The 21580-nt window shown below is 45.1% G+C and overlaps 1 pseudogene; it reads right to left on the bottom strand.

The window, feature by feature from the left end:
• Positions 1–8905: 8905 nt before the first annotated feature.
• LOC123164785 (UDP-glycosyltransferase 86A1-like) lies at positions 8906–20433 on the bottom strand (annotated as a pseudogene).
• Positions 20434–21580: the final 1147 nt, after the last annotated feature.

The following is a 21580-nucleotide window of genomic DNA, read 5'->3' on the forward strand; positions in this document are numbered from 1 at the left end:
ATGAAGAATACCCCGAGGAAGCAGCCGAGGCTGGGAATGTCAGAATAGCCATATCAGGTGATGGGTTGAATCCATATGGTATGTCGTCCAATCCATACAGCTGCTGGCCCGTGTTTGTAATTCCGCTCAATCTTCCTCCCGGTGCCCTAATGCAACGCAAGACCATGTTCTTGTCGCTCATCATTCCGGGGCCTGATTATCCGGGGAAGCAATTGGGTGTGTTTATGCAGCCGCTGGTGGATGCTTTGCACCATTCTTGGTACTTTCCGACGTTGACATACGACCGGGATCTGCAGAGAAATTTCTTGATGAAAGTTTGGTTGCACTATTGCATGCATGACTTTCCCGGCTATGCTCTATTCTGCGGATGGTGTACAAGTGGGAAGATGCCATGCCCAGTGTGCATGCAGGCTCTGCGAATGATTTGGCTGAGTAAGGGTGGCAAGTATGTAGCCTTTGACCTGCATCGACAGTTCCTCCCTCCAAACCATCCAGACAGGGAAGACAAGAAGAACTTCACGAAAGGCCGGGTTGTTCATGAAGTAACCGAGATTCCAACATTTTCGGGGGCAGATGTTCTTGCTCAGCTAAAAGCTCTCCAGCCTAAAGTCAAAGGCAAAGGCAAAGCCAAAGCCAAAGGCTTCGTGGGATATGGTGAGACGCACAACTGGACTCACATTACCCCCTTCTCACAGCTTCCCTATTTCAAGGACCTCAAACTTCCTTACAATATCGATGTGATGCACACCGAAAAGAATGTGGCAGAGTCCCTTTTCCACACGATCCTCAATATTCCTGATAAGACGAAGGATAACGTTAAAGCTAGAGCCGATCAACAGAGAATTTGTGATAGACCACGTCTGAACATGAAGCCTCCCACAGGCGGTCGAAAAAACTGGTTCAAGCCAGATGCTGACTTTGTCCTTAAACCGCCAGAAAAAAAGGAAGTACTTATCTGGCTGAAACATATTTTGAAGTTCACCGATGGTTATGCATCGAATATAAGTAAGGGAGTCAATCTTTCAACGGGCAAAGTGCCCGGCCTGAAGAGTCATGACTACCATGTATGGATTGAGCGGATAATGCCGGTGATGGTTCGAGGCTATGTCCCCGAGCATGTCTGGCGAGTGCTTGCCGAGCTAAGCCATTTCTTCCGCACGCTCTATGCTAAAGAAGTAAGTAAAGACGTGATTGAAAAATTGCATAAGAAGGCACCGGAGTTGATAGTCAAGCTAGAGAAGATCTTTCAGCCAGGCTTCTTTACACCGATGACACATCTCATTCTGCACCTTGCGAACGAGGTATTCTTAGGGGGGCCTGTGCAGAATCGCTGGCAGTACGGCCCTGAGAGACAGAACAAGCATCTCCGACAGAAATGTGGAAACAAAGCTAAGATTGAAGCTTCCATAGCTGAGGCAGTTATCCTAGAGGAGGTGTCAGACCTCAGGACATCATACTATCCAGACCACGTTCCCCATCTGCATAACAAGGTGCCTCGATACAATATAGAAGAGCCGAATGATCAACCCAAGTTCTATCTATTCAACGCGCAAGGTGGGAGGGCTGGGGCCTCGAAACCTTATAACATGCCACGACAAGAGTGGGAGGACCTCATGTTCTATATCTTGCACAACATCAGGGAAGTTGAGGAAGTGTGGATGAGGTAATACCACTACACCATTCCTTTATGTCTTCCACATCATCATGTTTTATGTTCACTTAGTCCCGGTTTAACACCGGTTTTCTTTTTTTAGTGATTTCGTTCAAGAGGAATGGACGGGAATGAATCCTCCTACTGAGGCGGAGGCACTTACTCTTCTCCGTCATGGATACCCTGGACGTAAAAATTTTGTTGCTTGGTTCATGGAGAAAGTAATTGTCCACACTCCCCTATTAAATACCTAGTTCAACATTTATTAGTTAACTAATGCACGCAACAATTTAAATTATACTTGTAGGGAAAAGATCCGAACATATCTATGGATGATGAATTGAGATGGGTTTCCATGGGTTTTGACCCTGCCGTCATGACATGTAAAAAGTATGATGTGAATGGGTATCGCTTCCATACAGAGGATCACCAGAACAGCCGGCCTGATCCCAAAACTATAAATACCGGAGTGTACACCCCCGGTCAAAATTCAGTAGGCTACTACGGAAGGGTACAAAATATATACGAGATTAAATTCCACCAGGGGCGCGAGACCCTAAGTCTGCCTGTGTTCAAATGTCGATGGTTCGATCCGCGGGAGGGGGTAAAAAATACGCCTTCCATTGGTTTGGTCGAAGTTAAACCATCAACCGTCTATGCCGGAGCCGATCTCTTCATTGTGGCTACCCAAGCTACACAAGTATATTATCTGCCTTACCCATGCCAGAAAGAGTACCTAAAGGGTTGGGAAGTTGTGTTCAAGGTGTCGCCACATGGTAAGCTACCGAACCCGAATGAAGACGATTACTACAACATTAACCCCATGACATACGAGGGAGTGTTCTATCAAGAGCAACCTGATGACGATGATGTGGTTAGAAACGATGACGCTAGACCATTGGCTGATGATGATGTGGATCCAAACGACGACGAAGCACGGAATGATGGTGAGACCATTGTCAATGAAAATGACATACTTATGCTAGAAAAGTTAAACTTAGACGCTGACGACGAGGAAGAGCCTCCACCTCCGTCAGACAACGAAGATGATATGATTGATAGTGATGATGAGACGGACTGAGAAAGAGGTTACAACAGTGATGATTCATATGGTTTCTAGCAGATGTACATGTCAAGTCTCTTTTTCTATAGTTTAGGAATATGCCTTTTATGCCTTTTTATTAATGTGTTTATTTTCATGCCTTTTCCTTCATTTCATTAATTTACTAATTGCTTATTCTCTTTTCAATGCAGGTTCGTGGAACATGGGCAAGGGGAAGGCCGACGGCGTGGGTTTCCTACGCAAGGTCGTTGGCCTGCCTAGTCGGAGTGGTCGAGCACGTAATCCTCCCCCCCGGCTACTTGACGATGACTCCTCACAGGGAGGTCGAGGGAGAGGTGCCCCTAGAGGAGGAGGGGCGGGGGGAGAGCCCCTAGAGGGCGAGGTGGGGGGAGAGCCACTACAGGGGGTCGCGGCCAGAAAGAGCGCACCCTCACCGACTTAGGGGTGCTGTCTTCGAGGCCATCCTCTAGTGAGGTACCCTCCTCTGGTGAGGAGGAGGAGGAGGACGAGGCAGGCGAGGAGGAGGAGGTTCGGGATGGGGCCGAGGAGGAGGTGGAGGAGGAGGACGAGGAGGAGGAGGATGAGGAGGAGGTTGGGGAGGGGAAGGCAGGCGAGGAGGAGGGTGGTGGCGGGGATGATGGTGCTGGCGGGGAGGGGGTTGACAACAAGCGGTGGCTGCGTGGTAACGCAAAGCTACCAAAGCAGGTTCCTGCTACTGAGGAGCAGAAGTGGCTCATTGAGCCCACGGGGAAAGAGTAAGTGCCACTTTATAATAATTTCATTATTTTGCTTGTCACATGCTCATTCCGGTTGTTATTTATTTTGCTTGTCACATGCTAATAGTTCATTCTTTTGCAGCAACTGGATATATTCTAAAGGGGTCCGTATTCCCAACGGCCTCATCACCGTCCTGCTGAAGTTACACTGGCCGGGGTTGTACTGTCCGGATCCAGTCAGGCACACGGACCATCGGGTCTTGGCCACGAGCTGGGAGCACTGGGAAGCGGCCCTCCATGCGGAGCATGGGACCCATGCCAAGGCCGTGATCACCACTTTCTGGGTGAGTTCTCTTCAGAAGCACAAGTCCATTCTAGTTTCATGAATGATTTAACTCATGGCTTCTTCCATTCTTGTTTCGTGCATGATTGTAGAAATTCTATCGAGTTCTCCCGGAGCACAGGGGCAGAGCGGACCAGATCGTGCTACGCCAATGCAAGAAGAAGGCCCGCCAGATGCAGTACGAGGTGCGCTATGTGGCCATCTCAACATACTACCACGACTATCTTGGTGTGAAGATGACCAAGGAAGAAGCGCGGAGGATGGGCATTACCTTGGAGAGGGACGAGTTCTTGGCGGTAAGTATAACAGATTTTTCATTATGCTTTCATTATGCTTTCATTACCTTGTGGTACATTTCACCGTTTCGTGTTGACATGCCATTATGCTTTATTATGTTGGTGTGTCCAAATTGGTGTTATGGAAAAGACGAGTCCTGGGCGGCATTGGTGGATCTTTGGTGTGATGAGGCTGGAGCCTGGGCGGCTATGAGAGTCAAAAACAAGGCTAACCGAGGGAAGGAGGGAGTACATGCTCAGGGAAACCGAAACCACTATCTCCACAAGGCAGTTAATGTATGACTAGCTAACCCCATTAAACATTCTTCTTCTTCTATTTACCATCACTTTCTTATGTATGACTAACCTCTGTTTGGTGGTGCAGGAGGAGAAACTGAAGCGGCCGCTCTCACACATGCAGGCGTGGGAGATCGCCCATACGCGGAAGGACCCCAAGCCTGGCGAGCCCAAGTACTACGGCAAGAAGACCGCGGGGAGGAAGAAGGCCTACTCCGAAGGGTATCCGGCGTTACATCCTGACACACCTGACCCCATTGCGGCGGATCTGGACGAAAGGGTGGTGGTGGGCATGGGGCCGAACGAGCACGGTCGGGAGGCGGTTCTCGATGCTGTGATCACTCCGTCTATCTCCTACACACAGCTCCGTCGGATCGACCCGACCCTGAGCCAGCGCACGAGCACGCGCATGAGCAGTGCACCGTCACTGTCCCTCTTTCAGGAGCAGCAAACTGTAAGTATTTTCCCTTTTATCTTCATTGTTCCCTTTATTTTCCGCATTTAGTAGTTTTATGAGTCTCATCATGTCATACTGTAGGCCTACATGGAGTACACACGCTAGGAGACCATGGCGTGGCACGACCGCCTTCATGCATACCATCAGCAGAGGGATCGGAGATGCAGCACGCTTTTCAGGAAATGGCGGCCGGCAGGTGTCCTCAATGGCCATCAGCAGAGGGTCCTCCAGCACAACCAGTGCTGCTGACCTTTGAGGAGTTTGTGGCACAGAACGCTGGCCCCTCGCCGGTTAGTTCATCCCCAATCAATTCACCCAAAGCATGTCATGCCTTTCAACACAGTCTTATATCCCGTTAATATATCTTTTCAACATCCAGGGAACAGGTGCATCTACCGTTGGCAGTGGTCTTCGCAACACTCCCGAGACACGGAGCCCGACCACTCCGATCCACGGAGACGGAGGCGGAGGCGGTCTTGGCGGTAGCGCTGCCGCTAGCAGTGACGACCTGGGCTTCGGCGGTCTTGGCGGTGACGACCTCCGCGGTGCTCGACGTCCTGGTGCTTAGGCCTTTCTCGATGCTATGATACTTGCTTGTTCTCGATGCTATGATACTTGTATGCTTGTGATGATACTTATCTTATTGTTGTTTGTGAGATTCTTATATGCTTTGTGGTGATGATACTTATATGTGTGATGCTTTGCGATGCCAATTTGTTGTGTGATGCTGTGTATATGCTGTTTGTTATATATGCTGTTTGTTATAAATGCTGTTTGTTATATATTCAAATGAATTGAGCTGAAAAGAAACAGAAAAAAGGAAAAAAAAACTGGACAGAACCTATGCCGACGGCCTGGCCGTCGGCATAGGCCTGGCGTGAGCTCCCAGTGGACGACACGTGGAAACTATGCCGACGGCTAGGCCGTCGGCATAGGCTAGGCCAGGCGTGAGCTCCCAGTGGACGACACGTGGAAACTATGCCGACGGCTAGGCCGTCGGCATAGGCCTGGCGTGAGCTCCCAGTGGCCGACATGTGTCACGTCTATGCCGACGGCCTGGCCGTCAGCATAGACGTGCCCCAGGAGCGCCCAGTATCTGACACGTGCCGCGTCTATGCCGATGGCCTAGCCGTCGGCATAATTTCAAACTAAGCCGATGGCTGGGCCGTCGGCATAGGCACGCCCATGCTGAACGGCGTCTCGCCACGTGGCGAGAAGCCATTGGGCAGCACTTGACGGCGGCCGCCGTTAGGCGATGACGTTGCCGACGGCCAAGGCCGTCGGCATAGATGTACGGCCACCGTCGGCATAGGGTCTATGCCGACGGCTTTTCTATGCCGACGGTCATCCTGGCTATGCCGACGGATATGTTGCCGACGGCCCTATGCCGACGGGCGCCGTCGGCATAGGCCTAACCCGACGGCTAGTCATGGCTATGCCGACGGCCCTGGCCGTCGGCATAGGGTGCGATTCCGGTAGTGGGGAGAGTACTTAACTCTGTAGCGAACACACTTTAAACTCTGATCCTGGTTGCTGCCCTTTGCAGGCGATGGAAGTGACGGAGAGCACGCAGCTCGTGTTGCAGCGTGGCTGGAGAAGATGAGCCGGACGTCGACGTTTCAATCAATTTGGGAGATGGCGAAGGGGATCGAAGGAAGAACCCTAACGGGGGGAAAGGGACTGCGAGCCAGTCCAGTAAGGCCCAGAAACAACAAGGGGCCGTCTCGTGCTGTTCTGGACTGGGACGACTGCAACGGTACCCATCAGTATTAAAAGCATGGGCCTGGGTTAGATTTCTCCTCAATACGCATAGACTATACAGGATGGAATACGAGATACTTCACAGATCTCGAGATGAATGGATGCACGTGATAACGGGACCATCTGAGCTCGGGCTCAGAAACGAATTTTCGTATATATTCCTTCTATTTGTTTGTTTGGACGGTTATATTTAGCGCTCGTGACGATTCATCGGCCAGTCGCAATGGGTGTGAATCCTATTCGGTGCCTGATACACCGGTTGAAGGCATCGCTGCAAACGGGCGCACACCCCGCCCCACCTCCTCCGATGCTGCATGGGCCAGCCCATTAAAAGGTATACAGGGATTTCAATCACTGGTTTTGGGAAGCTTTATGAAGCTTCCTAGCCGGTTTTACTTCTTTCTTTCGTATGTTTTTTTCTAGATCGGTTTTGTTTGGGTTTTACTTTTTGTTCATTTTTTCTTTATTCTTTATTATTCTATTTTTTTATTTTTCAGAATGCAACTTTTCAATATGAATGAACTTTATCCAAATTTGTGAACTTGTTTTCAACATTGATGCCCAAATGAACTTTTTTCAGAATTAATGAACTTTTTTCAAATCCATGGACTTTTTTTCAAAATAGATGATTTTTTTTAAAATTGATGAAATATTTTCAAAATCAATGATATTTTCCAAATTTATGAACTTTTTCTCGAAATTGATGAACTTGTTTCAAATTTGACTCCGTCGTGTGAGCTGGTATGCCGCGCCATCGTGTAATCACAAAATGAACCACGTATTGATCGCACCGCATATCACTGAGTCAATGACTGTGCACACATTACACACGACAAAGTACAAGACACTTATACATATGATGTTACTTATAAACTGCACCCGTAGCCACTTCCCCGATGCCCTCGTGCAGCACTTCTGCCCGATCAGTTGACAGCTCAGCTTAACATCCGCCGCAACGCACGCGTTAGCTTATCATTGAATTCATCGAAGCTCCGCTGCAATGGCCCGCCATGCACTGTGGTGACCTCGAGCGTCGCCCTCACCTTCTTCATCGCCTCCTGAAGCTCCTCCCCCTCTTTCCCAGACATGACGCCCTTGATCCTGGCCCTCACGTCGTCGGCGAAAACCGCGCCACGGTACCTGATGGGCATGCCGACGCGCCACTTGCGCATGACCAACCATCGGTTAGTGACCTGGTCGGTAAGCAGCGGGAAGCAGAGCATGGGCACTCCCGCCCACTATGATCCTGGAACATTACAAGAATGATGTGGGGGCCCTAGGTGGGTCGAGGATGTCAGGTCCTTGATCTTACCCTTAGTAGGTGACACGATCAGCTAGTGGCTCTCCTTTTTTTAGTAGATACTGCCTCTCATTTTATCTCCTCTTGCTATTCCCACTCGTCAGCCCAAGGGGCAAACAACTTGGGGACAAAAGGAAAACATGCCCAAGCCCTGAGAGCGCTAACAGGCCAAAAAACGTAGAAACAACAACTTCAAATGGGCCGACACGAGCCAAAAACAGGCGCGGGACGCGGGTGCTGGACGGGAAGCTTTGCACCAAAAATCAAGCACCAAGAAATCAACACAAATTTTCGAACAGTAGGGACTGGTTTGAGAAGCTTATGGATGTAACCGTTATTTCTAATGAATAAAGTCTTATCTTTTAAAAAAAGGCACAAACAGATCAAACGGAGATGGACTTAGATGAAACATTATCAAATCTCATCTAGAAGTAATTTAGGAAATCTGATAACATTTGACTGAAGTCAAACTATGTAAAGTTTGCCTAATTTTATAAGAAAAATACATTCACAATACAAAATCAGTAGGTATCATTAGATGCATAACAAATTTATTTTTTTTAAATCATATAACTTTAATATTATAGATGTTGATATTTTTATGGTCAAACTCTATGAAATTTGACTTTAGACAATTCTCATATATGGAGAAAACAAGATCACACTATGCACACACTAGACTCGATAGATGTAAAAAAACTCATGAAAAAAACGGCGTGAGAAGTAGTATATATTCATTTTTTTGAGACAGTCTCTTATATTTCTTTACTGAGGAAGTAGTATATGTAGAACTAGATGTTATGGCTTTGATATCATGGAGGTTATAGAAGTCTATATAAATGAGGATCCCATAAGACATTACGGAAAACAGAATCACATTCCACGTCCATTTATGATCTATACCACTTACCGATTGCACCACATAGCACTGAGTCAATGACCGGGCACATACTACACACAAGACAAGAGTACAAAGACACTTATTCGCGGCCACTTCCCCAACACCCGACATGCGTGCTTCTGGCCCATCGGCCGGCTCAGCTTAACATCCGCCGCAACAGCACATTAGCTCATCGATGAACTCATCGAAGCTCCACTACGATGACCCGCCGTGTGCCGTGGCAGCCTCGAGCGTTGCCCTCACCTTCTTCACCGCCTCCCAGAGCTCCTCACCCTCTTTCCCAGACATGACGCCCTCGATCCTCGCCCTCACCTCGTCTGCGAACACCGCGCCACGGTCCCCGATGGGCATGCCGACGTGCCACTCCCGCACGATGAGCCGCCGGTTAGTGAACTGGTCAGTGAGCAGCGGGAAGCAGAGCATAGGCACTCCGGCCCACACGCTCTCCAGCACGGAGTTCCACCCGCAGTGCATGAGGAAGCCATCCAGCGCGGCGTGGGAGAGGACCTCCACCTGGCAGTGATACGTCGATTTTGCATCATGCTTTTATATCGATATTTATTGCATTATGGGTTGTTATTACACATTAAGTCACAATACTTATGCCTATTCTCTCTTATTTTATAAGGTTTACATAAGGAGGGAGAATGCCAGCAGCCGGAATTCTGGGCTGGAAAAGGAGCAAATATTATAGACCTATTCTGCACAACTCCAAAAGTCCTGAAACTCCACGAAAGTTAATTTTGGAAATAATAAAAAATATTGAGCGGAAGAAATACTTCAGGGGGGCCTCCACCTGTCCACGAGGGTGGGGGGCGGGCCCCCCTACCTCGTGGGCCCCTTGTTGGCCCTCCGGTACCCATCTTCTGCTATATGAAGTCTTTCATCCGAAGAAACATCATAACCAAGCTTTCGGGGCGAGACTCCGCCGCCACAAGGCGGAACCTTGGCGGAACCAATCTAGGGCTCCGGCAGAGCTGTTCTGCCGGGGACACTTCCCTCCGGGAGGGGGAAATCATTGCCATCGTCATCACCAACGCTCCTCTCATCGGGAGAGGGCAATCTCCATCAACATCTTCACCAGCACCATCTCCTCTCAAACCCTAGTTCATCTCTTGTATCCAATTCTTGTCTCTAAGTCCGGGATTGGTACTTGTAGGTTGCTAGTAGTGTTGATTACTCCTTGTAGTTGATGCTAGTTGGTTTATTTGGTGGAAGATCATATGTTCAGATCCTTTCTGGATATTAATACTCCTCTGATTATGAACATGAATATGCTTTGTGAGTAGTTACGTTTGTTCCTGAGGACATGTGAGAAGTCTTGCTATTAGTAGTCATGTGAATTTGGTATTCGTTCGATATTTTGATGAGATGTATGTTGTCTATCCTCTAGTGGTGTTATGTGAACGTCGACTACATAACACTTCACCATTATTTGGGCCTAGAGGAAGGCATTGGGAAGTAAGAAGTAGATGATGGGTTGCTAGAGTGACAGAAGCTTAAACCCTAGTTTATGCGTTGCTTCGTAAGGGGCTGATTTGGATCCATATGTTTCATGCTACGGTTAGGTTTACCTTAATACTTTTGTTGTAGTTGCGGATGCTTGCAATAGAGGTTAATCATAAGTGGGATACTTGTTCAGGTAAGAACAGCACCCAAGCACTGGTCCACCCACATATCAAATTATCAAAGTACCGAACGCAAATCATATGAATGTGATGAAAACTAGCTTGACGATAATTCCCATGTGTCCTCGGGAGCGCTTTTCTTTATATAAGAGTTTGTCCAGGCTTGTCCTTTGCTACAAAAAGGATTGGGCCACCTTGTTGCACTTTATTTACTTTTGTTTCTTGTTGCTCGTACCAATTATCCTATCACAAAACTATCTGTTACCTATTATTTCAGTGCTTGCAGAGAATACCTTGCTGAAAACCGCTTATCATTTCCTTCTGCTCCTCGTTGGGTTCGACACTCTTACTTATCGAAAGGACTACGATAGATCCCCTATACTTGTGGGTCATCAAGACTCTTTTCTGGCGCCGTTGCCGGGGAGTGAAGCGCCTTTGGTAGGTGGAATTTGGTAAGGAAAAATTTATATAGTGTGCTGAAATTTACTGTCACTTGTTACTATGGAAAGTAATCCTCTGAGGGGCTTGTTCGGGGTATCTTCACCCCGACCAGTAGAGCAAAGAGTTGCTCCTCAACCTATTGAACCTACTGAAAATGAAAATGTCCACTTTGAAGTTCCTTCGGGTATGCTAGAAAAACTGCTAGCTAATCCTTTTGCAGGAGATGGAACAAAGCATCCTGATGAGCACCTAATCTATGTGGATGAAGTTTGTGGATTATTTAAGCTTGCAGGTATACCCGGTGATGTTATTAAGAAGAAGGTCTTCCCTTTATCTTTGAAGGGAGATGCATTGACATGGTATAGGGTATGTGATGATACGGGATCATGGAACTACAAACGATTGAAATTGGAATTTCATCAGAAATTTTATCATATGCATCTTGTTCATCGTGATCGCAATTATATATATAATTTTTGGCCTCGCGAAGGAGAAAGCATCGCTCAAGCTTGGGGGAGGCTTAAATCAATGTTATATTCATGCCCCAATCATGAGCTTCCAAGAGAAATAATTATTCAAAGTTTTTATGCTCGGCTTTCTGATAACAATCGCACCATGCTCGATACTTCTTGTGCTGGCTCTTTTATGATGAAGACTATTGAATTCAAATGGGACTTATTGGAAAGAATTAAACGCAACTCTGAAGATTGGGATCTCGAGGAAGGTAAGGAGTCAGGTATGACACCTAAGGTTGATTGTGTTAAATCTTTTATGGATACCGATGTTTTCCGTAAATTTAGCACTAAATATGGACTTGACTCTGAGATAGTAGCTTCTTTCTGTGAATCTTTTGCTGCTCATATTGATCTCCCTAAGGAGAAGTGGTTTAAATATCATCCTCCCATAGAAGTAAAAGTAGCTGCACCTATGAAAGTTGAAGAAAAGACTGTCACTTATAATGATCCTATTGTTCCTACTTCTTATGTTGAGAAACCACCTTTCCCTGTTAGGATAAAGGATCATGCTAAAGCTTCAACCGTGGTCCGTAAAAGCAATATTAGAACTTATACACTTCCTGAGCAAGTTAAAGTTGAACCTAATATTGCTATTGTTAAAGATCTCTTGGCTGATAATATTGATGGGCATGTTATTTATTTCCGTGATGAAACTGCTAGAATTGCCAAACCTTGTGCTAAAGATAAACATAGACCTGTGGTAGGCATGCCTGTTATTTCTGTTAAAATAGGAGATCATTGTTATCATGGCTTATGTGATATGGGTGCTAGTGCTAGTGCAATACCTTTTGACTTATACAAAGAAATTATCCATGATATTTCACCTGTTGTGATAGAAGATATTGATGTCACAATTAAACTTGCCAATAGAGATACTATTTCACCAATGGGAATTGTAAGAGATGTTGAAGTCTTGTGTGGGAAAACTAAATATCCTGCTGATTTTCTTGTTCTTGGTTCCCCACAAGATAGCTTTTGTCCCATTATTTTTGGTAGACCCTTCTTGAACACAGTTAATGCTAGGATAGACTGCGAAAAGGATGTCGTTACTATTGGCTTGGGTGATATGTCTCATGAGTTCAACTTCTCTAAATTTCGTAGACAACACCGTGAAGAGGAATTGCCTTGTAAAGATGGAATTATTGGTCTTGCCTCTATTGCCGTACCACCTAGTGATCCTTTAGAACAATATTTGCTAGACCATGAAAATGATATGTTTATGAATGAAAGAAGGCAAATAGATGAAGTATTCTTTAAACAAGAACCCATCCTGAAACACAATTTGCCTATTGAAATCCTAGGGGATCCTCCTCCACCCAAGGATGATCCCGTGTTTGAGCTCAAACTGTTACCTGATACTCTTAAATATGCTTATCTTGATGAGAAAAAGATATATCCTGTTATTATTAGTGCGAACCTTTCAGAGCATGAAGAAGAGAGATTATTGAAAACTCTGAAGAAGCACCGCACTGCTATTGGATATACTCTTGATGATCTTAAGGGCATTAGTCCCACTCTATGTCAACACAAAATAAATTTGGAGAAAGATGCCAAACCAGTTCGTGATCACCAACGACGACTGAATCCTAAAATGAAAGAAGTGGTAAGAAAGGAAATACTAAAGCTCCTTGAGGCAGGTATAATTTATCCCATTGCTGATAGTCAGTGGGTAAGTCATGTCCATTGTGTCCCTAAGAAGGGAGGTATTACCGTAGTTCCTAATGATAAAGATGAATTGATTCCGCAAAGAATTATTACAGGTCATAGGATGGTAATTGATTTCCGCAAATTGAATAAAGCTACTAAAAAGGATCATTACCCCTTACCTTTTATCGATCAAATGCTAGAAAGATTATCTAAACATACACATTTTTGCTTTCTAGATGGTTATTCTGGTTTCTCTCAAATACCTGTGTCAGCCGATGATCAATCAAAGACCACTTTTACTTGCCCTTTCGGTACTTTTGCTTATAGACGTATGCCTTTTGGTTTATGTAATGCACCTGCTACCTTTCAAAGATGCATGATGGCTATATTCTCTGACTTTTGTGAAAAGATTTGTGAGGTTTTCATGGACGATTTTTCCGTCTATGGATCCTCTTTTGATGATTGCTTGAGCAACCTTGATCGAGTTTTGCAGAGATGTGAAGAAACTAATCTTGTCTTGAATTGGGAAAAGTGCCACTTTATGGTTAATGAAGGTATGTCTTGGGGCATAAAGTTTCTGAAAGAGGTATTGAGGTTGATAAAGCCAAGGTTGATGCTATTGAAAAGATGCCATGTCCCAAGGACATCAAAGGTATAAGAAGTTTCCTTGGTCACGCCGGTTTTTATAGGAGGTTCATTAAGGACTTCTCAAAAATTTCTCGGCCTCTGACTAATTTATTACAAAAAGATATACCATTTGTCTTCGATGATGATTGTGTAGAAGCATTTGGAATACTTAAGAAAGCATTGATCTCTGCACCTATTGTTCAGCCACCTGATTGGAATTTACCCTTTGAAATCATGTGTGATGCTAGTGATTATGCTGTAGGTGTTGTTCTAGGGCAAAGAGTTGATAAGAAATTAAATGTTATTCAATATGCTAGTAAAACTCCAGACAATGCCCAAAGAAATTTTGCTACTACTGAGAAAGAATTCTTAGCAGTTGTATTTGCTTGTGATAAGTTCAGACCTTATATTGTTGATTCTAAAGTAACTATTCACACGAATCATGCTGCTATTAAATATCTTATGGAAAAGAAAGATGCTAAACCTAGACTTATTAGATGGGTTCTCTTGCTACAAGAATTTGGTTTGCATATTGTTGATAGAAAGGGAGCTGAGAACCCCGTTGCAGACAACTTGTCTAGGTTAGAAAATGTTCTTGATGACCCACTACCTATTGATGATAGCTTTCCTGATGAGCAATTAAATGTCATAAGTACTTCTCGTACTGCTCCACGGTATGCTGATTATGCTAATTACATCATTGTAAATTTATACCACCTAGTTTCACATACCAGCAAAAGAAAAAGTTTTTCTATGATTTGAGACATTACTTTTGGGATGATCCACATCTTTATAAAGAAGGAGTAGATGGTGTTATTAGACATTGTGTACCTGAGCATGAAAAGGAACATATCCTACGCAAGTGTCACTCCGAGGCTTATGGAGGACACCACGCTGGAGATAGAACTGCACATAAGGTATTGCAATCCGGTTTTTATTGGCCTACTCTCTTCAAGGATGCCCGTAAGTTTGTTCTATCTTGTGATGAATGTCAAAGAATTGGTAATATTAGTAGACGTCAAGAAATGCCTATGAATTATTCACTTGTTATTGAACCATTTGATGTTTGGGGCTTTGATTATATGGGACCTTTTCCTGCCTCCAATGGATATACACATATTTTAGTTGTTGTTGATTACGTTAATAAGTGGGTAGAAGCTATTCCAACTAGTAGTGCTGATCATAACACTTCTATTAAGCTGCTTAAAGAAGTTATTTTTCCGAGGTTTGGAGTCCCTAGATATTTAATGACTGATGGTGGTTCACATTTTATTCATGGTGCTTTTCATAAAATGCTTGCAAAGTATGATGTTAATCACAGAATTGCATCTCCTTATCACCCGCAGTCTAGTGGTCAAGTAGAATTGAGTAATAGAGAACTCAAATTAATTTTGCAAAAGACCGTTAATAGGTCTAGACAGAATTGGTCCAAGAAACTTGATGATGCACTATGGGCCTATAGAACTGCATATAAAAATCCTATGGGTATGTCTCCGTATAAAATGGTTTATGGAAAAGCATGTCACTTACCTCTCGAACTAGAACATAAGGCTTATTGGGATATTAAAGAGCTCAACTATGATTTCAAACTTGCCGGTGAGAAGAGGTTATTTGATATTAGCTCACTTGATGAATGGAGAACTCAAGCTTATGAAAATGCCAAGTTGTTTAAAGAAAAAGTTAAAATGTGGCAAGACAAAAGAATACAAAAGCGTGAGTTTAATGTAGGTGATTATGTATTGCTATACAACTCTCGTTTAAGATTTTTTGCAGGAAAACTTCTCTCTAAATGGGAAGGTCCTTACGTTATCGAGGAGGTCTATCATTCCGGTGCCATAAAAATCAACAACTTCGAGGGCACAAATCCGAAGGTGGTGAACGGTCAAAGAATTAAACATTATATCTCAGGTAATCCTATAAATGTTGAAACCAATGTTATTGAAATCGTAACCCCAGAGGAATACATAAGGGACACTTTCCGGAACATTTCAGACTCCGAAAAGGAATAGGTATGTGGTACGGTAAGTAAACCGACTCCAAAACAGTTCTAATGGCAATATTTCTCCGTTTTCGAATATTTAGAAAAATCGAAAATAAGAAGTAGTACGGGAAGGACACGAGGCCTCCACGAGGGTGGAGGGCGCGCCCTACCCCCTGGGCGCCCCCCTACCTCGTGGGCACCTCGTGTGCTCTCCGGACTCCGTTTTCTTGCACGATATGTATTTTGGTCGGTAAAAATTCATTATATAATCTCCTGAAGGTTTTGACTCCTGTATCACGCAATTGTCCTCTGTTCTTGTTTCGAGCTGTTTTCTGTCAGGGTTGTCAAGGCCAGGCATCATGTCGTCCCCCTCCTCCAACAATGGTGACAACGATGCTTGGCTAATGAAGATAGAGCTGAAGAGGGAAGAACCCATGGAGATCAACAAGAATGAAGGGATCAAGAAGGCCACGGAGGACCAAGCTCCTGAAGACAACCTTCAACTTGATCGCAATCTTCTTACCCCAACTGAGATCAGAGCTTTCAAGATGATTGAACTAGCTCGTATACAAAACAAGTATCTCACACGTGAAAATATTTTGTTGAAGGATCATATCATCGCACTCAAGGGCATTATCCGCAAGCTGGAGGACCTCCTACGCTCAATGTGCGACTATCCATCATCACCTCCATCTTCTTCACCAACAAAGGAGACATAATCACATGGGTATTGGCACTCCCCTTGGCAACTGCCAAGCTTGGGGGAGGTGCCCCGGTATCGTATCACCATCACACTCCTATCTTTACCGTTTTTCCTAGTTCGATCCTATTAATAGTATCTTGATCTAGTAGAATAAAGTTTTGGTATGATCTAGTTTTGAGTTTTGCTTTATGATCTTTCTATGTAATCGAGTCCGTGAGTTATATAATAAAGATTAGTGTTGAGTCAAGGGCTTGATTATCTTGCTATGATCTTGAGTGAATAAAAGAAAAGAGAAAAGAATAAAAAGAATTAAAGAGATCATATTGATCTTATGAAGAGTAATGACTTCACATAGAAAGAGTATGATGATTAAAAATTGTTGAGAGTTGGCAAACATAGCTTTGGTCATCGTTGCAATTAATAGGAAGTAATAAAGAAAGAGAGGTTTCACATATAAATATACTATCTTGGACATCTTTTATGATTGGGAGCACTCATTAAAATATGACATGCTAAAGAGTTGATGTTGGACAAGAAAGACAACGTAATGGGTTATGTTTTCTTATATGTGAGATAAAGTATATTGTCATGGATCATCCAACATGTTGAGCTTGCCTTTCCCCCTCATGCTAGCCAAATTCTTTGCACCAAGTAGAGATACTACTTGTGCTTCCAAAAACCCTTAAACTAGTTTTGCCATGAGAGTCCACCATATCTACCTATGGATTGAGTAAGATCCTTCAAGTAAGTTGTCATCGGTGCAAGCAATAAAAATTGCTCTCTAAATATGTATGATTGATTGGTGTGGAGGAAATAAGCTTTATACGATTTTGTGATGTGGAAGAAATAAAAGCGACGGACTGCATAATAAAGGTTCATATCACAAGTGGCAATATAAAGTGACGTTCTTTCGTATTAAGGTTATGTGCATCCAACCCTGAAAGCGCATGGCAACCTCTGCTTCCCTCTGCGAAGGGCCTATCTTTTATTATGATCTTCTATCTTATGAAAGAGTCATGGTGATCTTCACCTTTCCTTTTTACATTTTATCCTTTGGCAAGCACAGGGTGTTGGAAAGATCCTGATAGATATATCTAATTGGATGTAAGTTAGCGTGAACTATTATTGTTGACATTACCCTTGAGGTAAATGGTTGGGAGGCGAAACTATAAGCCCCTATCTTTCTCTGTGTCCGGTTAAAACTCCGTAACCACAAGTATTGCGTGAGTGTTAGCAATTATGAAAGACTAAATGATAGTTGAGTATGTGGACATGCTAGAAAGCTCTGACATAGACTCTTTCTGATGTTATGATAAATTGCAATTGCTTCAATGACTGAGATTATAGTTTGTTAGTTCTCAATAAAATTTCTGATTCATACTTTGCATTGTGAACAGATTTTTACTTGAGCATAATAGATCATATGACAATATCCATATATGTTGCTGTTATGAGAATAATCATGATGCCCTTATGTCCGTATTTTATTTTATCGACACCTCTACATCTAAACATGTGGACATATTTATCGTTATCGGCTTCCGCTTGAGGACAAGCGAGGTCTAAGCTTGGGGGAGTTGATACGTCCATTTTACATCATGCTTTTATGTCGATATTTATTGCATTATGGGCTGTTATTACACATTATGTCACAATACTTATGCCTATTCTCTCTTATTTTACAAGGTTTACATAAGGAGGGAGAATGCCGGTAGCCGGAATTCTGGGCTGGAAAATGAGCAAATATTAGAGACCTATTCTGCACAACTCCAAAAGTCCTGAAACTCCACGAAAGTTATTTTTGGAAATAATAAAAAATATTGAGCGGAAGAAATACTTCAGGGGGGCCTCCACCTGTCCACGAGGGTGGGGGCGCGCCCTACCCCCCTGGGCGCGCCCCCTGCCTCGTGGGCCCCCTGTTGGCCCTGCGGTACCCATCTTCTGCTATATGAAGTCTTTCATCCGAAGAAAAATCATAACCAAGCTTTCGGGACGAGACTCCGCCGCCACGAGGCGGAACCTTGGCGGAACCAATCTAGGGCTCCGGCAGAGCTGTTCTGCCTGGGACACTTCCCTCCGGGAGGGGGAAATTATCGCCATCGTCATCACCAACGCTCCTCTCATCGGGAGAGGGCAATCTCCATCAACATCTTCACCAGCACCATCTCCTCTTAAACCCTAGTTCATCTCTTGTATCCAATTCTTGTCTCTAAGTCCGGGATTGGTACTTGTAGGTTGCTAGTAGTGTTGATTACTCCTTGTAGTTGATGCTAGTTGGTTTATTTGGTGGAAGATCATATGTTCAGATCCTTTATGCATATTAATACTCCTCTGATTATGAACATGAATATGCTTTGTGAGTAGTTACGTTTGTTCCTGAGGACATGTGAGAAGTCTTGCTATTAGTAGTCATGTGAATTTGGTATTCGTTCGATATTTTGATGAGATGTATGTTGTCTATCCTCTAGTGGTGTTATGTGAACGTCGATTACATAACAATTCACCATTATTTGGGCCTAGAGGAAGGCATTGGGAAATAAGAAGTAGATGATGGGTTGCTAGAGTGACATAAGCTTAAACCCTAGTTTATGCGTTGCTTCATAAGGGGCTGATTTGGATCCATATGTTTCATGCTATGGTGAGGTTTACCTTAATACTTTTGTTGTAGCTACGGATGCTTGCAATAGAGGTTAATCATAAGTGGGATGCTTGTTCAAGTAAGAACAGCACTCAAGCACTTCTCCACCCACATATCAAATTATCAAAGTACCGAACGCGAATCATATGAATGTGATGAAAACTAGCTTGACGATAATTCCCATGTGTCCTCGGGAGCGCTTTTCTTTATATAAGAGTTTGTCCAGGCTTGTCCTTTGCTACAAAATGGATTGGGCCACCTTGCTGCACTTAATTTACTTTTGTTACTTGTTGCTCGTTACCAATTATTCTATCACAAAACTATCTATTACCTATTATTTCAGTGTTTTTAGAGAATACCTTGCTGAAAACTGCTTATCATTTCCTTCTGCTCCTCGTTGGGTTCGACACTCTTACTTATCGAAAGGACTACGATAGATCCCCTATACTTGTGGGTCATCAGGCAGCACCACGGCACCACCAGCCCACGCCCGGCGGACGCGGCCGCGAACCCCTCGGGCAGCGGGTCCGGGTCGTCGGAGCTGACGATGTCCGGCCGCATCACCCACAGGAACCTCGCGCCGCTAGCCAGGACTCCTCCCGCGATCTCATGCAGCTCCTGCTTCGTGACATGTGCGTAGCTCCCGAAGGAGATGTAGAGCACGGAGCCCAGGGGCTGCGCGTCGAGCCAGTGGGAGTAGTTGGACTCAGCCCACATAGAGGTGGCGACAGCGCAGGGGGCGAAGCCGGTGGGGAAGATGGGCCCTACGGCGTAGAAGGGCTTCTCGGCACGGAGGGCGACGATGGTGGATGGCTCCAGCTCCTCCACGGTGTCAGCGCCGCGGGCCTCTTCGAAGGCCTTGGTAAAAATATTAGTGGCACTCTGTTGAATTGAAACATAAGCATATTGGAGTGGATTCCAAAAATCGTATTTTTCACCGTTGCATCCGAAGTGGCCGTTGTTGGTGAGCAAGTGGACATGGTAGTAGAGGTTGAAGATGAGCGCGGGCTCCGTCTAGAAGGACACGTACGCGATACCGAACTTCCTGGCCAGCGTCGCCGGCCACACGAAGAAGGTGTCGGCGACGAGGCTCGTCGCGGCCGGGTCGACGACGACGTGGCCGAGCACCTCCTCGACGTGGCCAGAGAGCGCTTGGAACAGTGAGCCCATGAACTCGTCGTGGTGCAGCGACCGATCGAACCCCACGGGGAGGCCGTCGCTGATAAGCTCGTAGCGCACGTCCATCCCCGAGAAGCGCGCGGCGGCAAAGAAGTCGTGTTCCGCCAGGTCGACGCCGAGCGCGTGCCGTCTGATCGTGCACGGCCTCCGTGTTGACGACCGTGACGGCGAAGCCCCGCGCTGCCAGCCGCAGCGCGAGGTGCGTGACGGGGATGAGGTGGCCCTGCAGCGGGTACACCACCACCACCGCGTGCGGCTTGGCCTTGTTGCCGCCGCTCATCGCTGCTAAGCCGGCCTCCTTTTGCGCCATGATCGCCAACCTCTATCCTCTGGTTTCCTGTGAACCGTCACTCGCACTTCACTTACCATATGACACCGTCGTCGATATCGTACTGTAGCCGCCAGCCCGCGTCGGATTCGTGCTCACGAAATTTGTCACCAACGTTTAACCAAAATTTGCATACTTCGTTAATTGGTGCGCGCACACGCACGCGGCTTGTCCGTAGCGAGACGAATGGTGTGATCACACAACGGCGCGGCTTACCAGCTGCCACGATATCTGGCGCGTGGAGTACGGGGGATGAGTGCGCAGGTGATGTAAGGTGACGATGATCTCCACGGAGAAGTCGCGTTTCGTTTTGAGACCGTGGATGCAAGAGCATCTAGAACCGGACCTCTCAAAACCTCGCTGTACATCCGACCGGATCACTGCCCAGTCACAGAATTATCACCCAACCCGATCTCATAGAGCATCTCAAACACTGATCCACAAATTTCCTCCGTGACCAGTCCGCGGACACAGATGCGGAAGCCGGCCGTCCAATGCTATTCTCATACATCGGTCCTTAATATTTTTAAAGTCCGTACGTTTAAATAGCCGCATATATAGTTTCAGTTTAGCTAAAATAGTTCAAATATTCGAATGCACGAGTACTTCTAATTTAAAAATATTTAAAAATTACACTCCGACATTGTTGTCCCTCTTAACCACCCACAGATACTCAATCAACTCTTTCTTCAGTTGCTCATGGGTTGCTCAGTGCTGAATTTGTTGATACATTTGAATAAACTCTTCAAATGTGGCTGATTCTGGTTTGAAAGTTTGATAGAATCACCTTGTTCTCAAATTCAAGACCTGCGACAACATAGTCATCGTCATTCTGCACGATCATGTTGTGCATGATCACATAAGAGATCATCACCTTCCACAAGGTCTCTCGATTCCATTTTTTAGTAAGTCCACGAACAACTACAAAACATGCCTGCAGAACTTTAAATACCCTCTCAATATCCTTGCTAGCTGCTTCCTGTCTTTGGCCAAAGTGAGATTTTTTCTGGCCAACTGAGTTAGAGATGGTGTTGAGCAAAACCTATTGCGGTTGAGCACTCGATGACTCTTGATGATCCCTTGAAATTGAGAACATGCTCCTTCGCACGCTCACCGTCTGTAAGAAACC

This window comes from Triticum aestivum, chromosome 1D (assembly GCF_018294505.1).
Source record: "Triticum aestivum cultivar Chinese Spring chromosome 1D, IWGSC CS RefSeq v2.1, whole genome shotgun sequence".
Taxonomy (NCBI): Eukaryota; Viridiplantae; Streptophyta; class Magnoliopsida; order Poales; family Poaceae; genus Triticum; species Triticum aestivum.